Source organism: Haematobia irritans, chromosome 5 (genome assembly GCF_050003625.1).
Source record: "Haematobia irritans isolate KBUSLIRL chromosome 5, ASM5000362v1, whole genome shotgun sequence".
In the NCBI taxonomy this organism is placed as follows: Eukaryota; Metazoa; Arthropoda; class Insecta; order Diptera; family Muscidae; genus Haematobia; species Haematobia irritans.
In genome coordinates, this window is record NC_134401.1 from 160131705 (window position 1) to 160150185 (window position 18481).

General features: G+C 24.1%; 1 protein-coding gene across 3 annotated transcripts in view; it reads left to right on the plus strand.

The window, feature by feature from the left end:
• Nucleotides 1-18481, plus strand: part of fra (neogenin protein frazzled) — a 350043-nt gene that overhangs the window by 307261 nt on the left and 24301 nt on the right. The gene's annotated exons all lie outside the window — the stretch shown is intronic.

An 18481-nucleotide genomic window follows, 5' to 3' on the forward strand; every position in this document is an offset into this window, starting at 1 on the left:
TCCTATTGGTTGCAATTTTCCAAAATTTTTATAGATATAATTTTTTTAACAATTTCCCAAGATTTTTTTTTTTAATTTTCTATAGAAATCAAAATGTTCACAAATTTCCTATAGAGATGAAATTTGACAAAAATTTCCTATAGACAAGAATTTTTTTCAAAAATTTCCTATAGATAAGAAATTTTACAAAAATTTCCTATAGACAAGATATTTTTAAAAAAAATCCCCAAAGACATGACAATTTTTTTTAATTTCCTATAGATAAGAAATTTTTCACAAATATCCTAAAGATACGAAATTTAAAAAAAAAAATCTTCTAAATAAGAAATTTTTCAAAAATTTTCTAATTTTTTAAACATTTCCTTTAGAAATGCAAATTTTCCAAAATTTCCTATAGAGATGAAATTTGACAAAAATTTCCAATAGATAAGAAATTTTTCGAAAAATTTCCACAAATTTCCTATAGAAATGAAATTTGACAAAAATTTCCTATAGAAATGAAAATTTTCAAAAAATGTCCACAAATTTCCTAATTTTTTAAAAATTTCATTTAGAAATGCAAATTTTCAAAAATTTCTTATAGAGATGAAATTTGACAACAATTTCCTATAGATAAGAAACTTTTCGAAAAATTTTCACAAATTTCCCAATTTTTTAAGAATTTCCTATAGAAATGCCAATTTTCAAAAATTTCCTATAGATAAGAAATTTGACAAAAATTTCCTATAGACAAGATATTTTTCAAAAATTCCCCAACGACATTTTTTTAAAATTTCCTATAGATAAGAAATTTTTCACAAATCCTAAAGATACGAAATTTTTAAAAAATTTTCTTCTAAATAAGAAATTCTTCAAAAATATCCTCTAGAAAAGAAAATTTTTAAAAATTTGATAGATACATTTTAAAAAATTTCCTAATTTTTTAAAAATTTCCTTTAGAAATGCAAATTTTCCAAAATTTCCTATAGAGATGAAATTTGGCAAAAATTTCCTATAGATAAGAAATTCCTATAGATAAAAAATTTGACAAAAAATTTCCTATAGACAAGATATTTTTCAAAAATTCCCCAACAACATTTTTTTTTAAATTTCCTATAGATAGGAATTTTTCACAAATCCTAAAGATACGAAATTTTTAAAAAATTTGCTTCTAAATAATAAATTTTTCAAAAATATCCTCTAGAAAAGAAAATTTTTAAAAATTTGATAGATAGATTTCCATAATCCTTTAGAAATGCAAATTTTCCAAAATTTCCTATAGAGATGAAATTTGACAACAATTTCCTATAGATAAGAAATTTTTCGAAAAATGTCCACAAATTTCCTATAGAGATGAAATTTGACAAAAATTTCCTATAGAAATGAAATTTTTCAAAAAATTTCCACAAATTCCCTAATTTTTTAAAAATTTCCTTTAGAAATGCAAATTTTCAAAAATTTCTTATAGAGATGAAATTTGACAACAATTTCCTATACACAAGATATTTTTTCAAAAATTCCCCAACGACATTTTTTTTAAATTTCCTATAGATAGGAATTTTTCACAAATCCTAAAGATACGAAATTTTTAAAAAAAAATTCTTCTAAATAAGAAATTTTTCAAAATTATCCTCCAGAAAAGAAAATTTTTAAAAATTTGATAGATACATTTTTAAAAAATTTCCTTTAGAAATGCAAATTTTCCAAAATTTCTTATAGAGATGAAATTTGACAAAAATTTCCTATACAAATGAAATTTTTCAAAAAATTTCCACAAATTTCCTAATTTTTTAAAAATTTCCTTTGGAAATGCAAACTTTCAAAAATTTCTTATAGAGATGAAATTTGGCAACAATTTCCTATAGATAAGAAATTTTTCGAAAAATTTCCACAAATTTCCCAATTTTTTAAGAATTTCCTATAGAAATGCCAATTTTCAAAAATTTCCTATAGATAAGAAATTTTACAAAAATTTCCTATAGACAAGATATTTTTAAAAAATTCCCCAATGGCATGACATTTTTTTAAATTTCCTATAGATAAGACATTTTTCAGAAATCTCCCAAAGATACGAAATTAAAAAAAAAAAGTTCTTCTAAATAAGAAATTTTTCAAAAATTTCCTAATTTTTTAAATTTGAAGTTTGACAAAAATTTCCTATAGATAAGAAATTTTTCAAAAAGTTTCCTAATTATTTTTAAAATTTCCTATAGAAATGAAAATTTTCAAAAATTTCCTATAGAGATGAAATTTGACAAAAATTTCCTATAGATAAGAAATTTTTCGAAAAATTTCCACAAATTTCCCAATTCTTTAAGAATTTCCAAAATTTCCTATAGATAAGAAATTTTTTCAAAAATGTCCTATAGAGTTTAGACATGAAAATTAAAAAATTTCCTAAAAGCCTTTGGTCACCTTAGTGCCATTAGTTTACTTTGACATTAGCAACAAGATTTGTTGGCATTTCACATTTCCATTTGTTTTTTCTGTAACAATAAACGCCCTGCCAAAGCATACAAAAGAAATCTAAAGACTTCATCATTGAGGGGTATTTTCGAAATATGCTTCAAATTAACTCAAATAACTGAAGGGAATTAAGAACAAGGTTGTTCATCTAAAGGATATAGGAACAGAAGAAAGACTAAACAATAGCAGACGACCCCCAAACTACCTATTAAATGAGATGTGTTATGCAGCTGTTTAAATGATGACCTCATCGTGGTCCTGTGTCAGCCCCATCTAAAGTCACATCAACAACAAAGTCATCATTATTCTCGTCACATCATTTTCCTCATTCCCATGGATAGATCTTGGTACATTGTAAATATTTATGTATATCCACCCTCTGCAGTGTTTAATTCCATTCATGATGTTTAACATTTAAAGTCAAATTCAAATAAAGGATAACAGCATGTTAAGCAAACTGTATGGCGCTGCAGGCTGTATTCGACTCAATCCAAAGCTGCTTGCTTTCTATAGATGTAGCAGTAGCAGATGATGTAGCAGATGATGTAGCAGTAAATATCCTTTGTAGCCTGGATATATGCTCTGTTGCACAGGCATAACTGGAATGTTTGCTCCCTAAGTATGGATTTTGATGAATCGTGCCCTCTTTTTTTTTTTTTGTTCTATGTCATGTAATGTGTGCTAATAATTTGCATCTAAAATTAGAAAAAAAATCTGTGTTCGTCCGTTAGAACTTTGGTTTGCACAATCACTTCCGTCAATTCTCTTTGCTTTCAATATCCTGGGGCTGTCATTAGGCATTTAAGTGTTTGGAGAGAAAACAAAGAAGACTCCAATGTAGATATAGGGGATATTCTATATTTATGATAATGCCTTTGATTGTTTTTAGCATGTATGCAAGAAAATTTTGTATATTGAAGTATGTTACAGATTGGTCCACCGGTTTGTATTAGTGATTTTATTTATTTGTACCATGACCAATAACTGTTTTATATCGTCAAACTAATTGACTTAGCGATGCTGAGTATATATTCTATTTTATATTATCTTTGGCTATAGATAGTTACTAACATTTTTCATGTGTGCATTGTGAGTCCTATTGACATATTATAAATAATTGAAAAAGTTGGAATTTTCTGAAACTTCTACGAGGAAGATTGCTCCACTGAATATTAGTAACCAATTTAAATTTTATGACTTTAAAATAATCGAATTAAAAGAACATCTTATCCCGTCTAACTTTATTAATCTTGGTTACATACTAAGGTGTGCATCCCAGTGAAATTGTCCTAGAAGTTTGCTTTTCAATACCCTGGTTCTTTTTTAGGCACATGCTTCTCTGAGTGCTCAATTAATTTTAAAGATTCGGCCTACATATTTATGGTGACGGATATCATTGTTAGAGTTAGGTTAGGTTAGGTGGCAGCCCGATGTATCAGGCTCACTTAGACTATTCAGTCCATTGTGATACCACATTGGTGAACTTCTCTCTTATCACTGAGTGCTGCTCGATTCCATGTTAAGCTCAATGACAAGGGACCTCCTTTTTATAGCCAAGTCTGAATGGCGTTCCACATTGCAGTGAAACCACTTAGAGAAGCTTTGAAACCCACAGAAATGTCACCAGCATTACTGAGGTGGGATAATCCACCGCTGACAAAACTTTTTGGTGTCCGGTCGAAATAAGAATCGAACCCACGACCTTGTGTATGCAAGGCGGTCATGCTAACCATTGCACCACGGTGGCTCCCATTGTTAGAGTTACAGACTTTATTAATTTGCTCTACTCTTTGGCTTTATATATGAGTACTTTTATATGTTCTCGTATGGTCCAATGGGTTGTATTAGTGATTTTAATTATTTCCACAATCACTAATTAGTTTATTATTAAGACAAACTAATTGATTAAATTGTATAAAATATCTCCTCTAGTTCTTTATATACCAAGCTATTGTTATATAATAAGGAGTTTAATGTGTGCATCGTGATTTTCGGTGATTTTCTCGTGTAATGCCCCATATAGTATTTACTTTAATGCTTGAAGTAATTCTTCTGCTATTTATAACATTCAACTTTTTTTGTCATGTTTACACATTCTGACAGATTGTGGCAAATTTTCAATTTTCGTGTCAAGTGGACATGAGTAACATACAAACATGCTCTGGTACTTTTTTCTTTTATTTTCTGGTTTGCTTTTATTCCGTTTTGTTTTTTCTCTCGACCAATTTCCCCACATTCAATATAGACCTCTAACAAGAACATTAATGATTACACACAGGTGTTTTTAACTGCTAACCATGTAGATGGAGGAAAAAATTAGTTTTTCGTTGAGTTTAAAATTGAGTTGAATGTAATCCTTCTAATTGAAATTGGTTTAGATGTTAATTCATAACACGTTATATGGTTTTGAAACAATAAAATCTTTTTTATATTTGAAAACACATTTGACAGATTCAATCATGCATTCAATTGGAAATTATTATTTATTGCCGTAAATTGAAATCATGTCTTTGTTGCATTGTAATGGATTTTCATGCTTATAATCGATTATTCACTCATAAAATAATAAAATATAAAATGTCCTTTTGCATTAGAAAAAAAATGGCTTGAAAATTGGATATTCAAAATTTTCAAATTATTTTATTAAATCTGTTTTATATATAAAAAATTCACGTCTCTAGGCAACTTTCTGAAATTTTCATTTCTATAGGAAATTTTGTAGAAATTTCATTTCTATACGAAATTTAGTCAAAATTTCATTTCTATAGGAAATTTTGTCAAAATTTCATTTCAATAGGAAATTTTGTCAAAATTTCATATCAATAGGAAATTTTTGTCAAAATTTCATATCAATAGGAAATTTTGTCAAAATATCATTTCTATAGGAAATTTTGTCAAAATTTCATTTCTATAAGAAGAAATTTTGTCAAAATTTCATTACTATAGGAAATTCTGTCAAAATTTCATTTCTATAGGAATTTGATATCAAAATTTCATTTCTATAGGAATTTGATATCAAAATTTCATTACTATAGGAAATTTTTTACAAAATTTAATTTCTATAGGACATTTTGTCAAAATTTCATTTCTATAGGAATTTGTTATCAAAATTTCATATCTATAGGAAATTTTGTCAAAATTTAATTTCTATAGGACATTTTGTCAAAATTTAATTTCTATAGGAAATTTTGTCAAAATTTCATATCTATAGGAAATTTTGCCAAAATTTAATTTCTATAGGAAATTTTGTCACAATTTCATTTCTATAGGAAATTTTGTCAACATTTCATTTCTATAGGAAATTTTGTGAAAATTTCATTTCTTTAGGAAATTTTCTGAAAATTTTATTTCTATAGGAAATTTTGTAAAAATTTCATTTCTATAAGAATTTTTGCCAAAATTTCATTTCTATAGGAAATCTTGTCAAAATTTCATTTCTATAGGAAATTTTGTCAAAATTTCATTTCTATAGGAAAGTTTTATCAAAATTTGATTTCTATAGGAAATTTTTATCAAAATTTCATTTCTATAGGAAATTTTCACAAAATATCATTTCTATAAGAAATTTTGTCAAAATTTCATTACTATAAGAAATTTTGTCAAAATTTCATTTCTTCAAGAAATTTTTATCAAAATTTCATTTCTTCAAGAAATTTTTATCAAAATTTCATTTCTATAGGAAATTTTGTCAAAAATTTATTTCTGTAGGAAATTTTGTCAAAATTCCATTTCTATAAGAATTTTTGTTAAAATTTCATTGCTATAGGAAATTTTGTCAAAATTTCATTTCTACAGGAAATTTTGTCAAAATTTCATTTCTATAGGAAATTTTGTCAAAATTTCGTTTCTCTAGGAAATTTTCTCAAATATTAATTTCTATGAAAGATTTTGTCAAAATTTCTTTTCTATAGGAAATTTTCTCACAATTTCATATTTTTCTATAGAAAATTTTGTCAAAATTTTAGTTCTACAGGAAATTTGTGACGTCTTTCATTTCTACAAGAAATTTTTGCACAATTTCACTTTTTTAGGAAATTTTTAGCAACATTTTTTTTTTATAGGAATTTTCGCACGGTTTCTACTGAAAATTTTCGAAAAATTTCTTTTCTATAGGAATTTTTTTCAAAACTTCATATGTATAAGAAATTTCGTCAAAATTTCTTTCTATACGAAATTTTGTCAAAATTTCATTTCAACAATAAATTTTCCCAAAATTTCATTTCTATATAAAGTTTTTGAAATTATTCATTTTTATAAGAAATTTTTGCACAATTTCACTTCTTTGTAAAAGTTTTGGCAACATTTCTTTTCTATATGAAATTTTCGGAAAATTTTATTTCCTTAGGAAATTTTGTGAAAATTTCATTTCTTTAGGAAATTTTCTGAAAATTTCATTTCTATAGGAAATTTTGTAAAAATTTCATTTCTATAAGAATTTTTGCCAAAATTTCATTTCTATAGGAAATCTTGTCAAAATTTCATTTCTATAGGAAATTTAGTCAAAATTTCATTTCTATAGGAAATTTTGTCAAAATTTCATTTCAATAGGAAATTTTGTCAAAATTTCATATCAATAGGAAATTTTTGTCAAAATTTCATATCAATAGGAAATTTTGTCAAAATATCATTTCTATAGGAAATTTTGTCAAAATTTCATATCAATAGGAAATTTTTGTCAAAATTTCATATCAATAGGAAATTTTGTCAAAATATCATTTCTATAGGAAATTTTGTCAAAATTTCATTTCTATAAGAAGAAATTTTGTCAAAATTTCATTTCTATAGGAATTTGATATCAAAATTTCATTTCTATAGGAATTTGTTATCAAAATTTCATATCTATAGGAAATTTTGTCAAAATTTAATTTCTTTAGGACATTTTGTCAAAATTTAATTTCTATAGGAAATTTTGTCAAAATTTCATATCTATAGGAAATTTTGCCAAAATTTAATTTCTATAGGAAATTTTGTCACAATTTCATTTCTATAGCAAATTTTGCCAAAATTTAATTTCTATAGGAAATTTTGTAAAAATTTCATTTCTATAAGAATTTTTGCCAAAATTTCATTTCTATAGGAAATCTTGTCAAAATTTCATTTCTATAGGAAATTTTGTCAAAATTTCATTTCTATAGGAAATTTTTATCAAAATTTCATTTCTATAGGAAATTTTTTATCAAAATTTCATTTCTATAGGAAATTTTTATCAAAATATCATTTCTATAAGAAATTTTGTCAAAATTTCATTACTATAAGAAATTTTGTCAAAATTTCATTTCTTCAAGAAATTTTTATCAAAATTTAATTTCTATAGGAAATTTTGTAAAAAATTTATTTCTATAGGAAATTTTGTCAAAATTTCATTTCTATAAGAAATTTTGTCAAAATTTCATTTCTATAAAAAATTTTGTCCAAATTTCATTTCTACAAGAAATTTTGTCAAAATTTCATTTCTATAGGAAATTTTGTCAAAATTTCGTTTTTCTAGGAAATTTTCTCAAATATTAATTTCTATGAAAGATTTTGTCAAAATTTCTTTTCTATAGGAAATTTTCTCAAAATTTCATTTTTTTCTATAGAAAATTTTGTCAAAATTTTAGTTCTACAGGAAATTTGTGACGTCTTTCATTTCTACAAGAAATTTTTGCACAATTTCACTTTTTTAGGAAATTTTTAGCAACATTTTTTTTCTATAGGAATTTTCGCACGGTTTCTGCTGAAAATTTTCGAAAAATTTCTTTTCTATAGGAATTTTTTTCAAAACTTCATATGTATAAGAAATTTCGTCAAAATTTCTTTCTATACGAAATTTTGTCAAAATTTCATTTCAACAATAAATTTTCCCAAAATTTCATTTCTATATAAAGTTTTTGAAATTATTCATTTTTATAAGAAATTTTTGCACAATTTCACTTCTTTGTGAATGTTTGGGCAACATTTCTTTTCTATAGGAAATTTTCGGAAAATTTTATTTCCTTAGGAAATGTCTGGAAAATTTCATTTCTGCTGGAAAATTTTGGGAAGTCTTACAGGTTCTTACAGAAAAAAAATCATTAAATTTAGTATCTATAGAAAATTTTTGGAAAATCTCATTCCATTTGGAAATTTTCGGAAAATTTCATTTCTATAAAAATTTTTCGAATAAAATCTTTTCAATTATTTTCATTATTTTTTAGCTGTGGAAACCTTATTACGTCTCCATTATCGAGCACAATATGTGTATAAATATTAAATATCCCCCATTCTATATTCAATTCACCACCAAATTTTTTCTATAGAATAACTTTATTGAACCAACAAATAGACATCGATTGACATGTCAAAAGTATCATATTCAAAATTTAATATTCTTCATTTTCTTCTTCGTTACCCCTATAAATCTAACAACGTCTGCTTTTGGTTATTGGCTATAAATGGCAGACCGTCATTGACCTTTATGAAATTATTTACTCATGTTTCAAATTTTACAACGTGCCTTAAATATGAAATATCCACCCTCAGTAGGAAAAAAAAAATAAGCGTGGATAAACTGATTGGCTGAGATGAAGTAGTAATTTATCATTTATTCTCATCTTTAAAAAATAAATTATGCGGGTACTACTTCTAGCCTTTCGCTGGTGAAAAAGAAATACAATTTTGTCTCAAAGAGTCCAATTACTTTTCCTTTAAAGTAGGTATAATTTTCTTAAATTAACTTTTAATGAAAATTAAAAAAAGTGGTAATTATAAAAGTCATTAGGCATGTGCTTTTCACACAATTTCCTTCTCAACTAACACACACGCATTCGGACATGGTGTTCTGCAGTGTTTCCTGTCACACCATTTCCTCTATAGTAGTTTAGTCTTTTGGACTTCGAAATTTCCGTGTTAGCTGCTTAGCCCTTAAGGGATAGTAAAAAAGTAAAGTTTTAAATCTGCTTTCAATGTGTGTTTTTGTTGAATGACTTTTAAAGACCTTAGTGCCTAAAAGTATACTTCATTATTTGAAACAATCACATTTAGCTCGGCCGCTGAATTTGAAATTGTTGTGAGTGTGTGTTTGTGTGATATTCTTAGCTGTTTGTAGTTTTTCAGGTTTCCTAGTATTCTTGCATCTTTCCGGAAAGTCTTAACATCCGTTGCTAGAATAAGGCCTGAATGGACGGACATACTTGTGTCTGTTACTAATGAGGTGTAAAATTGTTTTAACTAAATGTCAATGTTTCACATTAATTCTCGTTGCAAGAAATACACAAAAAGGAATTATCTGAAAACCACCTACATTATTTGAAATTGTATTTTTTTACTTGCAATTCTGTAGTATATTTCCCAAAAAATCATTTCTACAAGAAATTTTGTTAAAATTTCATTTTATAGGAAAATTTTTTAAAAATTTCAATTTATAGAAAATATTGTAAAAATGTCATTTTATAGAAAATATTGTAAAAATTTCATTTTATAGAAAATATTGTAAAAATTTCATTTTAATGGAAAATTTTGTCAAATTTTTTTGTTATAGGAAATTTTGTCAGAACTTTATTTGTCAAAATTTTATTTCTCTAGTATTTTTTTTTTTAAATTTCATATCTATAGGAAATTTTCTTAAAATTTCATATCTATAGGAAATTTTCTAAAAATTTCATTTCTATAGGAAATTTTCCGGAAATTTCATTTCTATAGGAAATTTGCGGGAAATTTCATTTCTATAGGAAATTTTCGGGAAATTTCATTTCTATAGGAAATTTTCTGAAAATTTCATTTCTATAGGAAATTTTCCGAAAATTTCATTTCTATAGGAAATTTTCCGAAAATTTCATTTCTTTCGGAAATTTTCTGAAAATTGAATTTCTATAGGAAATTTTCCGAAAGTTTTTTACTATGGGAATTTTTTTTCAAATTTCAAAAAGAACATTTTTTGAAAATTTTTTTTACTATAAGAAATTTTCTGAAAATTTCTATTGGAAATTTTCTGAAAATTTCAATTCTATAGGAAATTTTCTGAAAAACATATATTGGGAAATAAAATATTTCCCAAAAAATCATTTCTACAAGAAATTTTGTTAAAATTTCATTTTATAGAAAATATTGTAAAAATTTCATTTTAATGGAAAATTTTGTAAAATTTTTTTGTTATAGGAATTTTTATCAGAACTTTATTTTATTTATTTACGACAATACAATAAGCTAGAAAGGCCAATAATAGCGCATTGCCTCTATAACTAATTAATTATATGAAATCTAAAATAAATTTACTATTTAATTATACAACAATATGACTGAATTTTTAAAAAAGTGTACAACTTTATTTGTCAAAATGTTGTTTCTCTAGGATTTTTTTTAAAATTTCATTTCTATAGAAAATTTTTGCACAATTGCATTTCTATGGGAAATTGCCTTAAAATTTCATATCTATAGGAAATTTTCTAAAAATTTAATTTCTATAGGAAATTTTCTAAAAATTTCATTTCTATAAGAAATTTTCCGAAAATTTCATTTTTATAGGAAATTTTCTGGAAATTTCATTTCTATAGGAAATTTTGTGAAAATTTCATTTCTATAGGAAATTTTCCGAAAATTTCACTTATTTAGGAAATTTTCCGAAAATTTCGTTTCTATAGGAAATTTTCTGAAAATTTAATTTCTATAGGAAATTTTCCGAAAATTTCATTTCATTTCTATAGGAAATTTTCCGAAAATTTTATTTCTATAGGAAATTTTCTGAAAATTTCATTTCTATAGGAAATTTTCCGAAAATTTTTTACTATAGGAATTTTTTCAAATTTCAAAAAGAAAGTTTTTGAAAATTTGTTTACTATAGGAAATTTTCTGAAAATTTCAATTCTTTAGGAAATTTTCTAAAAAAAAATTAATATAGGATTTTTCTTTTTTTTAATGTCATTCCTATAGGAAATTTTGTCAAAATTTCATTTCTATAGGAAATTTTGTCAAAATTTCATTTCTATACGAAATTTTGTCAAAATTTCATTTCTATACGAAATTTTGTCAAAATTTCATTTCTATACGAAATTTTGTCAAAATTTCATTTCTATATGACATTTTTGCACAATTGCATTTCTATGGAAAATTGTATCAAAATTCCATTTTAATTTTTTAAAAATTTCAATTCTATGGGAAACTTTTTAAAAATTTAATTTCAATAGGAAATATTCCGAAAATTTCATTTCTATAGGAAATTTTTGCAAAAGTTTACATATATGGGAAATTTTCTCAAACGTTCATATCTATAGAAAATTTTCTCTAAATATTATTTAGATAGGAAATTTTCCCAAAATTTTCTCAAAATATCATTTCTATAGAGAATTTCCTCAAAATTTCATTTCTATAAGAAATTTTTCAAAATTTCATTTCTGTAGGAAATTTTCTGAAATTTCATTTCTATGGGAAATCTTCCGAAAATTTCATTTCTATAGGAAATTTTCAAAAAATTTCATTTCTATGGGAAATCTTTCGAAAAATTTCATTTCTATAGGAAATGTTCCGAAAATTTCATTTCTATAGGAAATTTTCTCAAAATTTCTTTTCTATAGGAAAATTTTCTGAAATAGGTTTTGTGGGAAATTGTATCAAAATTTCATTTTAATTTTTTAAAAATTTCAATTCTATGGGAAATTTTTTAAAAATTTCATTTCTATAGAAAATTTTCGTAACATTTCATTTCTATAGGAATTTTTTGCAAAAGTTTACATATATGGGAAATTTTCTCAAACGTTCATATCTTTAGAAAATTGTCTCTAAATATTATTTATATAGGAAATTTTCCCAAAATTTTCTCAAAATATCATTTCTATAGAGAATTTCCTCAAAATTTCATTTCTATAAGAAATTTTTCAAAATTTCATTTCTGTAGGAAATTTTCTGAAATTTCATTTCTATAGGAAATCTTCGAAAAATTTCATTTCTATGGGAAATATTCCGAAAATTTCATTTCTATAGGAAATGTTCCGAAAATTTCATTTCTATAGGAAATTTTCTCAAAATTTCATTTCTATAGGAAATTTTCTGAAATGGATTTTGTGCAGCGATTGGAATTTCACTTCTGTTTATTCCGTTACTATAGGACATTTTTTTAAAAATGTCTTACTATTGAAAATTTTCTCAAAATTTCTTTACCATATTCAAAAATTTTGTTACTATGGGAAATTTTTTCAAAATTTCTTTACTTTAGGAAATTTCCTCAAAATTTCCTTATTTTTTCTCAAAATTTCTTTACTATAGGAAATTTTCGCAAAACTTCATTTCTGTGGGAAATTTTTTCAAAATTTCTTTACTCTAGGAAATTTTCTCAAAATTTCCTTACTTTAGGAAATTTTCTCGAAATTTCTTTACTATAGGAAATTTTCGCAAAACTTCAATTCTATGGGAAATTTTATTCAAAATTTCTTTACTCTAGGAAATTTTCTCAAAATTTCATTTCTATAGGAAATTTTCTAAAAATTTTATGTCTATAGGAAATTTTCTGAAAGTTTAATTTCTATTGGAAATTATCTGAAATGGATTTTGTATAGCGATTGGAATTTCACTCTTATTTATTCCGTGTATTTTATACTTTGCATGAAAGCCTTGATCTATCTCTATCCTTCTATGCTATTTCCCCTTCCAAGGCAATGAACAAAAGTTCTTTACTAGGAAAACATTTGCAAACTGTTTCCCCAAATGCCAAGTACAGAAACATACAATAAGTGCTCCACTGGCTGGTGTGTCCAATTCATTAACGTCCTAATGAGCAATGAAGGGTGGGTTTTGGGTGCGGTGTCTCGTGTTGTCTGCGACATTTGGGTGTTAGAAAAATAGTCTTCACATTACATTTTTGGTTAATTTAATTATGTATAAAGCATTTTCAGTATACACTCATACATATGTATAATAAAGCAATTATATTTTGTATAGGGAAAATTTCCCCTAGGGAAATCTTTTTCATATTTTCTTCTTTTAGTGTACAAAGTGTTTTATTTATTAGAAATTTCGTGGCTCAATATTATTCAACTTTGCTTTTATAGCTCTATCATGTTAAATCCTTGCTTAATTGACAAATATATTTCCATATGTCAAAAAGTCCTGCGGGGGCTCTTAAATGTCATATGTACAAAACTATAAAAGACTCAACATCCACATTTGAAATGGATATAGGGTATAAAGACTTACTACCTTGGCGTTTATTATAGATCATTAACTTTTAATTTATTTTTGAATTTATTCTTCATGTTTACCTTAGAATTCTTGAAATACTTTAGTAGTAGTAGTAGTTTTCTTATTATAATAAAACTTAAATCTGTCTATTCCAACCAATTGAGCTAATTTTGTTTCTTGTCATAGACATTCAACAACTTCCTGATATTGCTGTTACCTCAATATTCTCTAATTTATGAAGACATAAAATCATTACAACCATTATAAAACTTTTTATAAAGTCATAGGCTATACAATTTTATGAATGCCATTCCATAATGATCCCTTCCAATCACATTTGTCTTGCATTTGTGGTGACATATTTATTCTAGTACAGTAGAAATATTCTTTTACCGAAGTGACTTCATCTGTGATGAATAATTGAAATGCATTAGAATCCTACACCATTTCATACGAAAATAATATTTAGGAATTTTTCTAATAGTAAAAAATTTTAAATAAATTAAAAAAGTAAAATGAAAATGTTCGAAAATCTGTATTTATATCTTTTTATATGCAAATTAAAAATGCTGGATTGTTTCAAGTGTTTGAGAATTTATTCTGAAAAAATAGATTTGGTTCTAGTCCAGTCATATAGGACAACACTCCAGATGTTTTTATTTGAGACTTATTTTATTAAAGCCAATATTTCGGTTTGACATCATCAATCTTCATCAGGGTCAGGTAATTTTGAATAAAACGAAAGTGAATTGCACTGTATTGTTTTACGGAAAAAAATTTTACAAACTGATTGTATTGTTAGTATTGTCCATCGCTACTTTTTCATTTCTAATAGGAAATTTTTTCAACATTTCATTTCTATAGGAAATTTTGTCAACATTTCATTTTTATAGGAAATTTTGTCAAAATGTAATTCCTATAGGAAATTTTGTCAAAATTTAATTTCTATAGGAAATTTCGTCAACATTTCATTTCTATAGGAATTTTTGTCTAAATTTCATTTCTATAGGAAATTTTGTCAAAATTTAATTTCTATAGAAAATTTGTCAAAATTACATTTCTAAAGGAAAATTCTCAAAATTAAATTTCTAAAGCATATTTTGTCAAAATTTCATTTCTATAAAAAAATTTGTCAAAATTTCATTTCTATAGGAAATTTTATCAAAATTTCATTTCTATAAGAAATTTTGTCAAAATGTCACTTCTATAGGAAATTTTGTCACAATGTCATTTCTATAGGAAATTTTGTCAAAATTTAATTTTCATTTCTGTAGGAAATTTTGTAAAAATTTCATCTATAGGAAATTTTGTCAAAATTTCATCTATAGGAAATTTTGTCAAAATTTCATCTATAGGAAATTTTGTCAAAATTTCATTTCTATAGGAAATTTTGTAAAATTTCATTTCTATAGCAAATTTTGTCAAAATTTCATTTCGAAAAGAAAATATGTCAAAATTTCATTTCTAAAAGAAATTATGTCAAAATTTCATTTCTAACAGAAATTTTGTCAAAATTTCATTTTATAGGAAATTTTGTCAACATTTCATTTCTTTAGGAAATTTTTATCAACATTTCATTTCTATATGAAAATTTTGTCAAAATTTCATTTCTATATGAAAATTTTGCCAAAATTTCATTTCTATATGAAAATTTTGTCAAAATTTCATTTTTATATGAAAATTTTGTCAAAATGCCATTTCTATATGAAATTTTGTCAAAATTCCATTTCTATAGGAAATTTTGTCAAAATTTAATTTCTATAGAAAATTTGTCAAAATTACATTTCTAAAGGAAAATTCTCAAAATTAAATTTCTAAAGCATATTTTGTCAAAATTTCATTTCTATAGGAAATTTTGTCAAAATTTCATTTCTGTAGCAAATTTTATCAAAATTTCATTTCTGTATAAAAATTTTGTCAAAATTTCATATCTATAAGAAATTTTGTCAAAATTTCATTTCTATAAGAAATTTTTGTCAAAATTTCATTTCTATAAGAAATTTTTGTCAAAATTTCATTTCTATAGGAAATTTTGTCAAAATTTCGTTTCTATACACAGAAAAAATTTTCCGTAGTTAAATTAACGCTAAATTTAACTTATTTTTATTGGAAACAAATTATTTGCTAGTATTTAAATTTTATTATTTTTTTCGAAATTTTCTACAGCTTAATGAAATCTTACTTATGTTAGTATCTCTCAATTTTATGAACTAAACATGGGTATAAAGTTCAATGATCGTACACATAAGTTCAATATGAACTAAAGCAAACGAAGATTTTCGTACGATTCCCAAAAATAGTAAGAATGAACTAATGTATGGTTAAAATGGTGATGATTTGGCGCCAATGATTTTCTTCTTTATTTTTAGTTCATTTTTTCTTCTATGAGAGGATGTAATTTCGTGAACTGCAGTTAAAAAGTACAACAGGGCATTAAATTTTCCTGGTTTTAACACCGTTTTGGGGAAATCTCAAAATGTGGAGTAGAATTTAGTTCAGTTTTCGTGCGTGGTAGTTCATCCTTCCTATAAAACAGTTCACTTTTTTTCGGTGTAGGAAATTTTGTCAAAATTTCATTTCTATATGAAAATTTTGTCAAAATTCCATTTCTATGGGACATTTTGTCAAAATTTCATTTCTATAGGAAATTTTGTCAAAATTTCATTTCTATAGGAAATTTTGTCACCATTTCATTTCTATAAGAAATTTTTATCAACATTTCATTTCTATAGGAAATTTTGTCAAAATTTCATTTCTATAGGAAATTTTGTCAAAATTGCATTTCTTCAGGAAATTTTTATCAACATTTCATTTCTTTAGGAAATTTTTATCAACATTTCATTTCTATATGATTTTTTTTTTTCAAAAATTCATTTCTATAGGATATTTTGTGAAAATTTCATTTCTATAGGAAATTTTGTCAAAACTTCATTTCTATAAGAAATTTTGTCAAAATTTCATTTCTATAGGAAATTTTGTCAAAAATTCATTTCTATAAGAAATTTTGTCAAAATTTCATTTCTGTAGGAAATTTTGTCAAAATTCCATTTCTATAGGAAATTTTGTCTCAATTCAATTTCTATAGGAAATTTTGTCAAAATTTCATTTCTATAGGAAATTTTGTCAAAAATTCATTTCTATAGGAAATTTTGTCAAAAATTCATTTCTATAGGAAATTTTGTCAAAATTTCATTTCTATAGGAAATTTTGTCAAAATTTCATTTCTAAAGGAAATTTTATCAAAATTTCATTTCTATAGGAAATTTTTATCAGCATTTTATTTCTATAGGAAATTTTGTCAAAATTTCATTTCTACAAAATTTTTTTTTCAAAATTACATTTCTATAGGAAATTTTCTGAAAATTTTGATTTCTATAAGAACTTTTTAAAAACGAATTTACTTTTTGCAGAGATTTGAATTAGAGTTTATTCCATATATTTTAAAAATTGCAAGAAAGCCTTGATATGTTTTATTTTATGTTTTATTATTATATGTTTTATTATATGTTTTATTTTATTATATTGTTTTTAATTTTCTTTTAATTTTACAAGAATTTATGATTTCTTATGCATTTTCTGGTTATAATTATGGTTGGATTGTTCTTTAGATTTGAGTCTAACCAATGAAACTAATTATTTCCGAATAAAATTAATTATAAATACTTTTTTATTTAATTACTATTGGATAATTGAGATCATAAATATTTTAAGTTTTAAAACTTAAAAAGTTTTCTTAATTAATTAACATTATTTTTTAATTTGATTAAAAAATTAGTTTCATCAGTTAATTTTTTTTAATTGATTATGTGTTCAACTTCAATAAGCTTATTAATGGGAAATAGTTTGGTAATATTTTGACTTCCTTTAAAATTGAATTCATTAATTTTTACTAAAAAGAAAAACCAATAATTAATCATAAAATTAATTGAAACAAATATTTATTTAATTGGTGTCGGTGATTGAAAGTATCATTTCTTTGATTCAAAAAAAAAAATACAATACAAAAAACAATTAATAGCATCTATTAATTCCGTGATTTAAACCAAAAAATATTCCAATTTCTCTTTTTATATTATCTACATGCAAAAAAAAAATCCGGTTCAATCACGAAATTAATTGAACCAATTAATTTTTTAATTGAAATGTCTTCAATCATAGAAATTATAGTATTAATTAAAAAAATTAATTGACAGTCAATTAAAAAATTAATTGATCCAATTAAAAAAAAATGAATTGATACTATTAATTTGTGTGATTGATTTTCATTTCAATTAAAAAATTTGTTGAATCAATTAGATTTTTGATTGAATATTTTTCAAAATTCAATTAAGATTTTAATTGGAACACTTTTCGTGAAATTTTTTTCTGTGTACAAAATCTCTGTCTAAAAGAAAATCACTAATAATCTATTTGTACAGCAAAGCGTTCGCAAAAATTCGGATTTTTAAAATTTCTGTGGGGAATTTTCGTATGGATAAGAAATTTTCTATTAAAAAGAAAAATATTATAAAAAATATAAAAGAATAATTTTCAAAAAATAAGTAAAATAAAATTATTTATTTTATTTATTTATTTATTATATTCTTCATTATAATTACAAATCATAATAAATATATAACAAAAAAGCAACTAGCAACATAGGCCATCGGTTTATAGAATAATTAAAAATAAGAATTACCTAAAAAATAAAAATTTCATATAGATGCAATTCCCAAATGAAAATATTCCAGCAATGATGTACGATATTCGTTAAATATAAAAGGAATGTATGTGGGCCATAAACAAACGCCTATTAGTTAAAAAAAATAACAATTAATACGATCAATTATTTTTGTGATTGAACCCAAAAATTATGCCAATTTCTTATTTTTATTATCTACAAAATCGCTGTCTAAAAGAAAATCAAAAA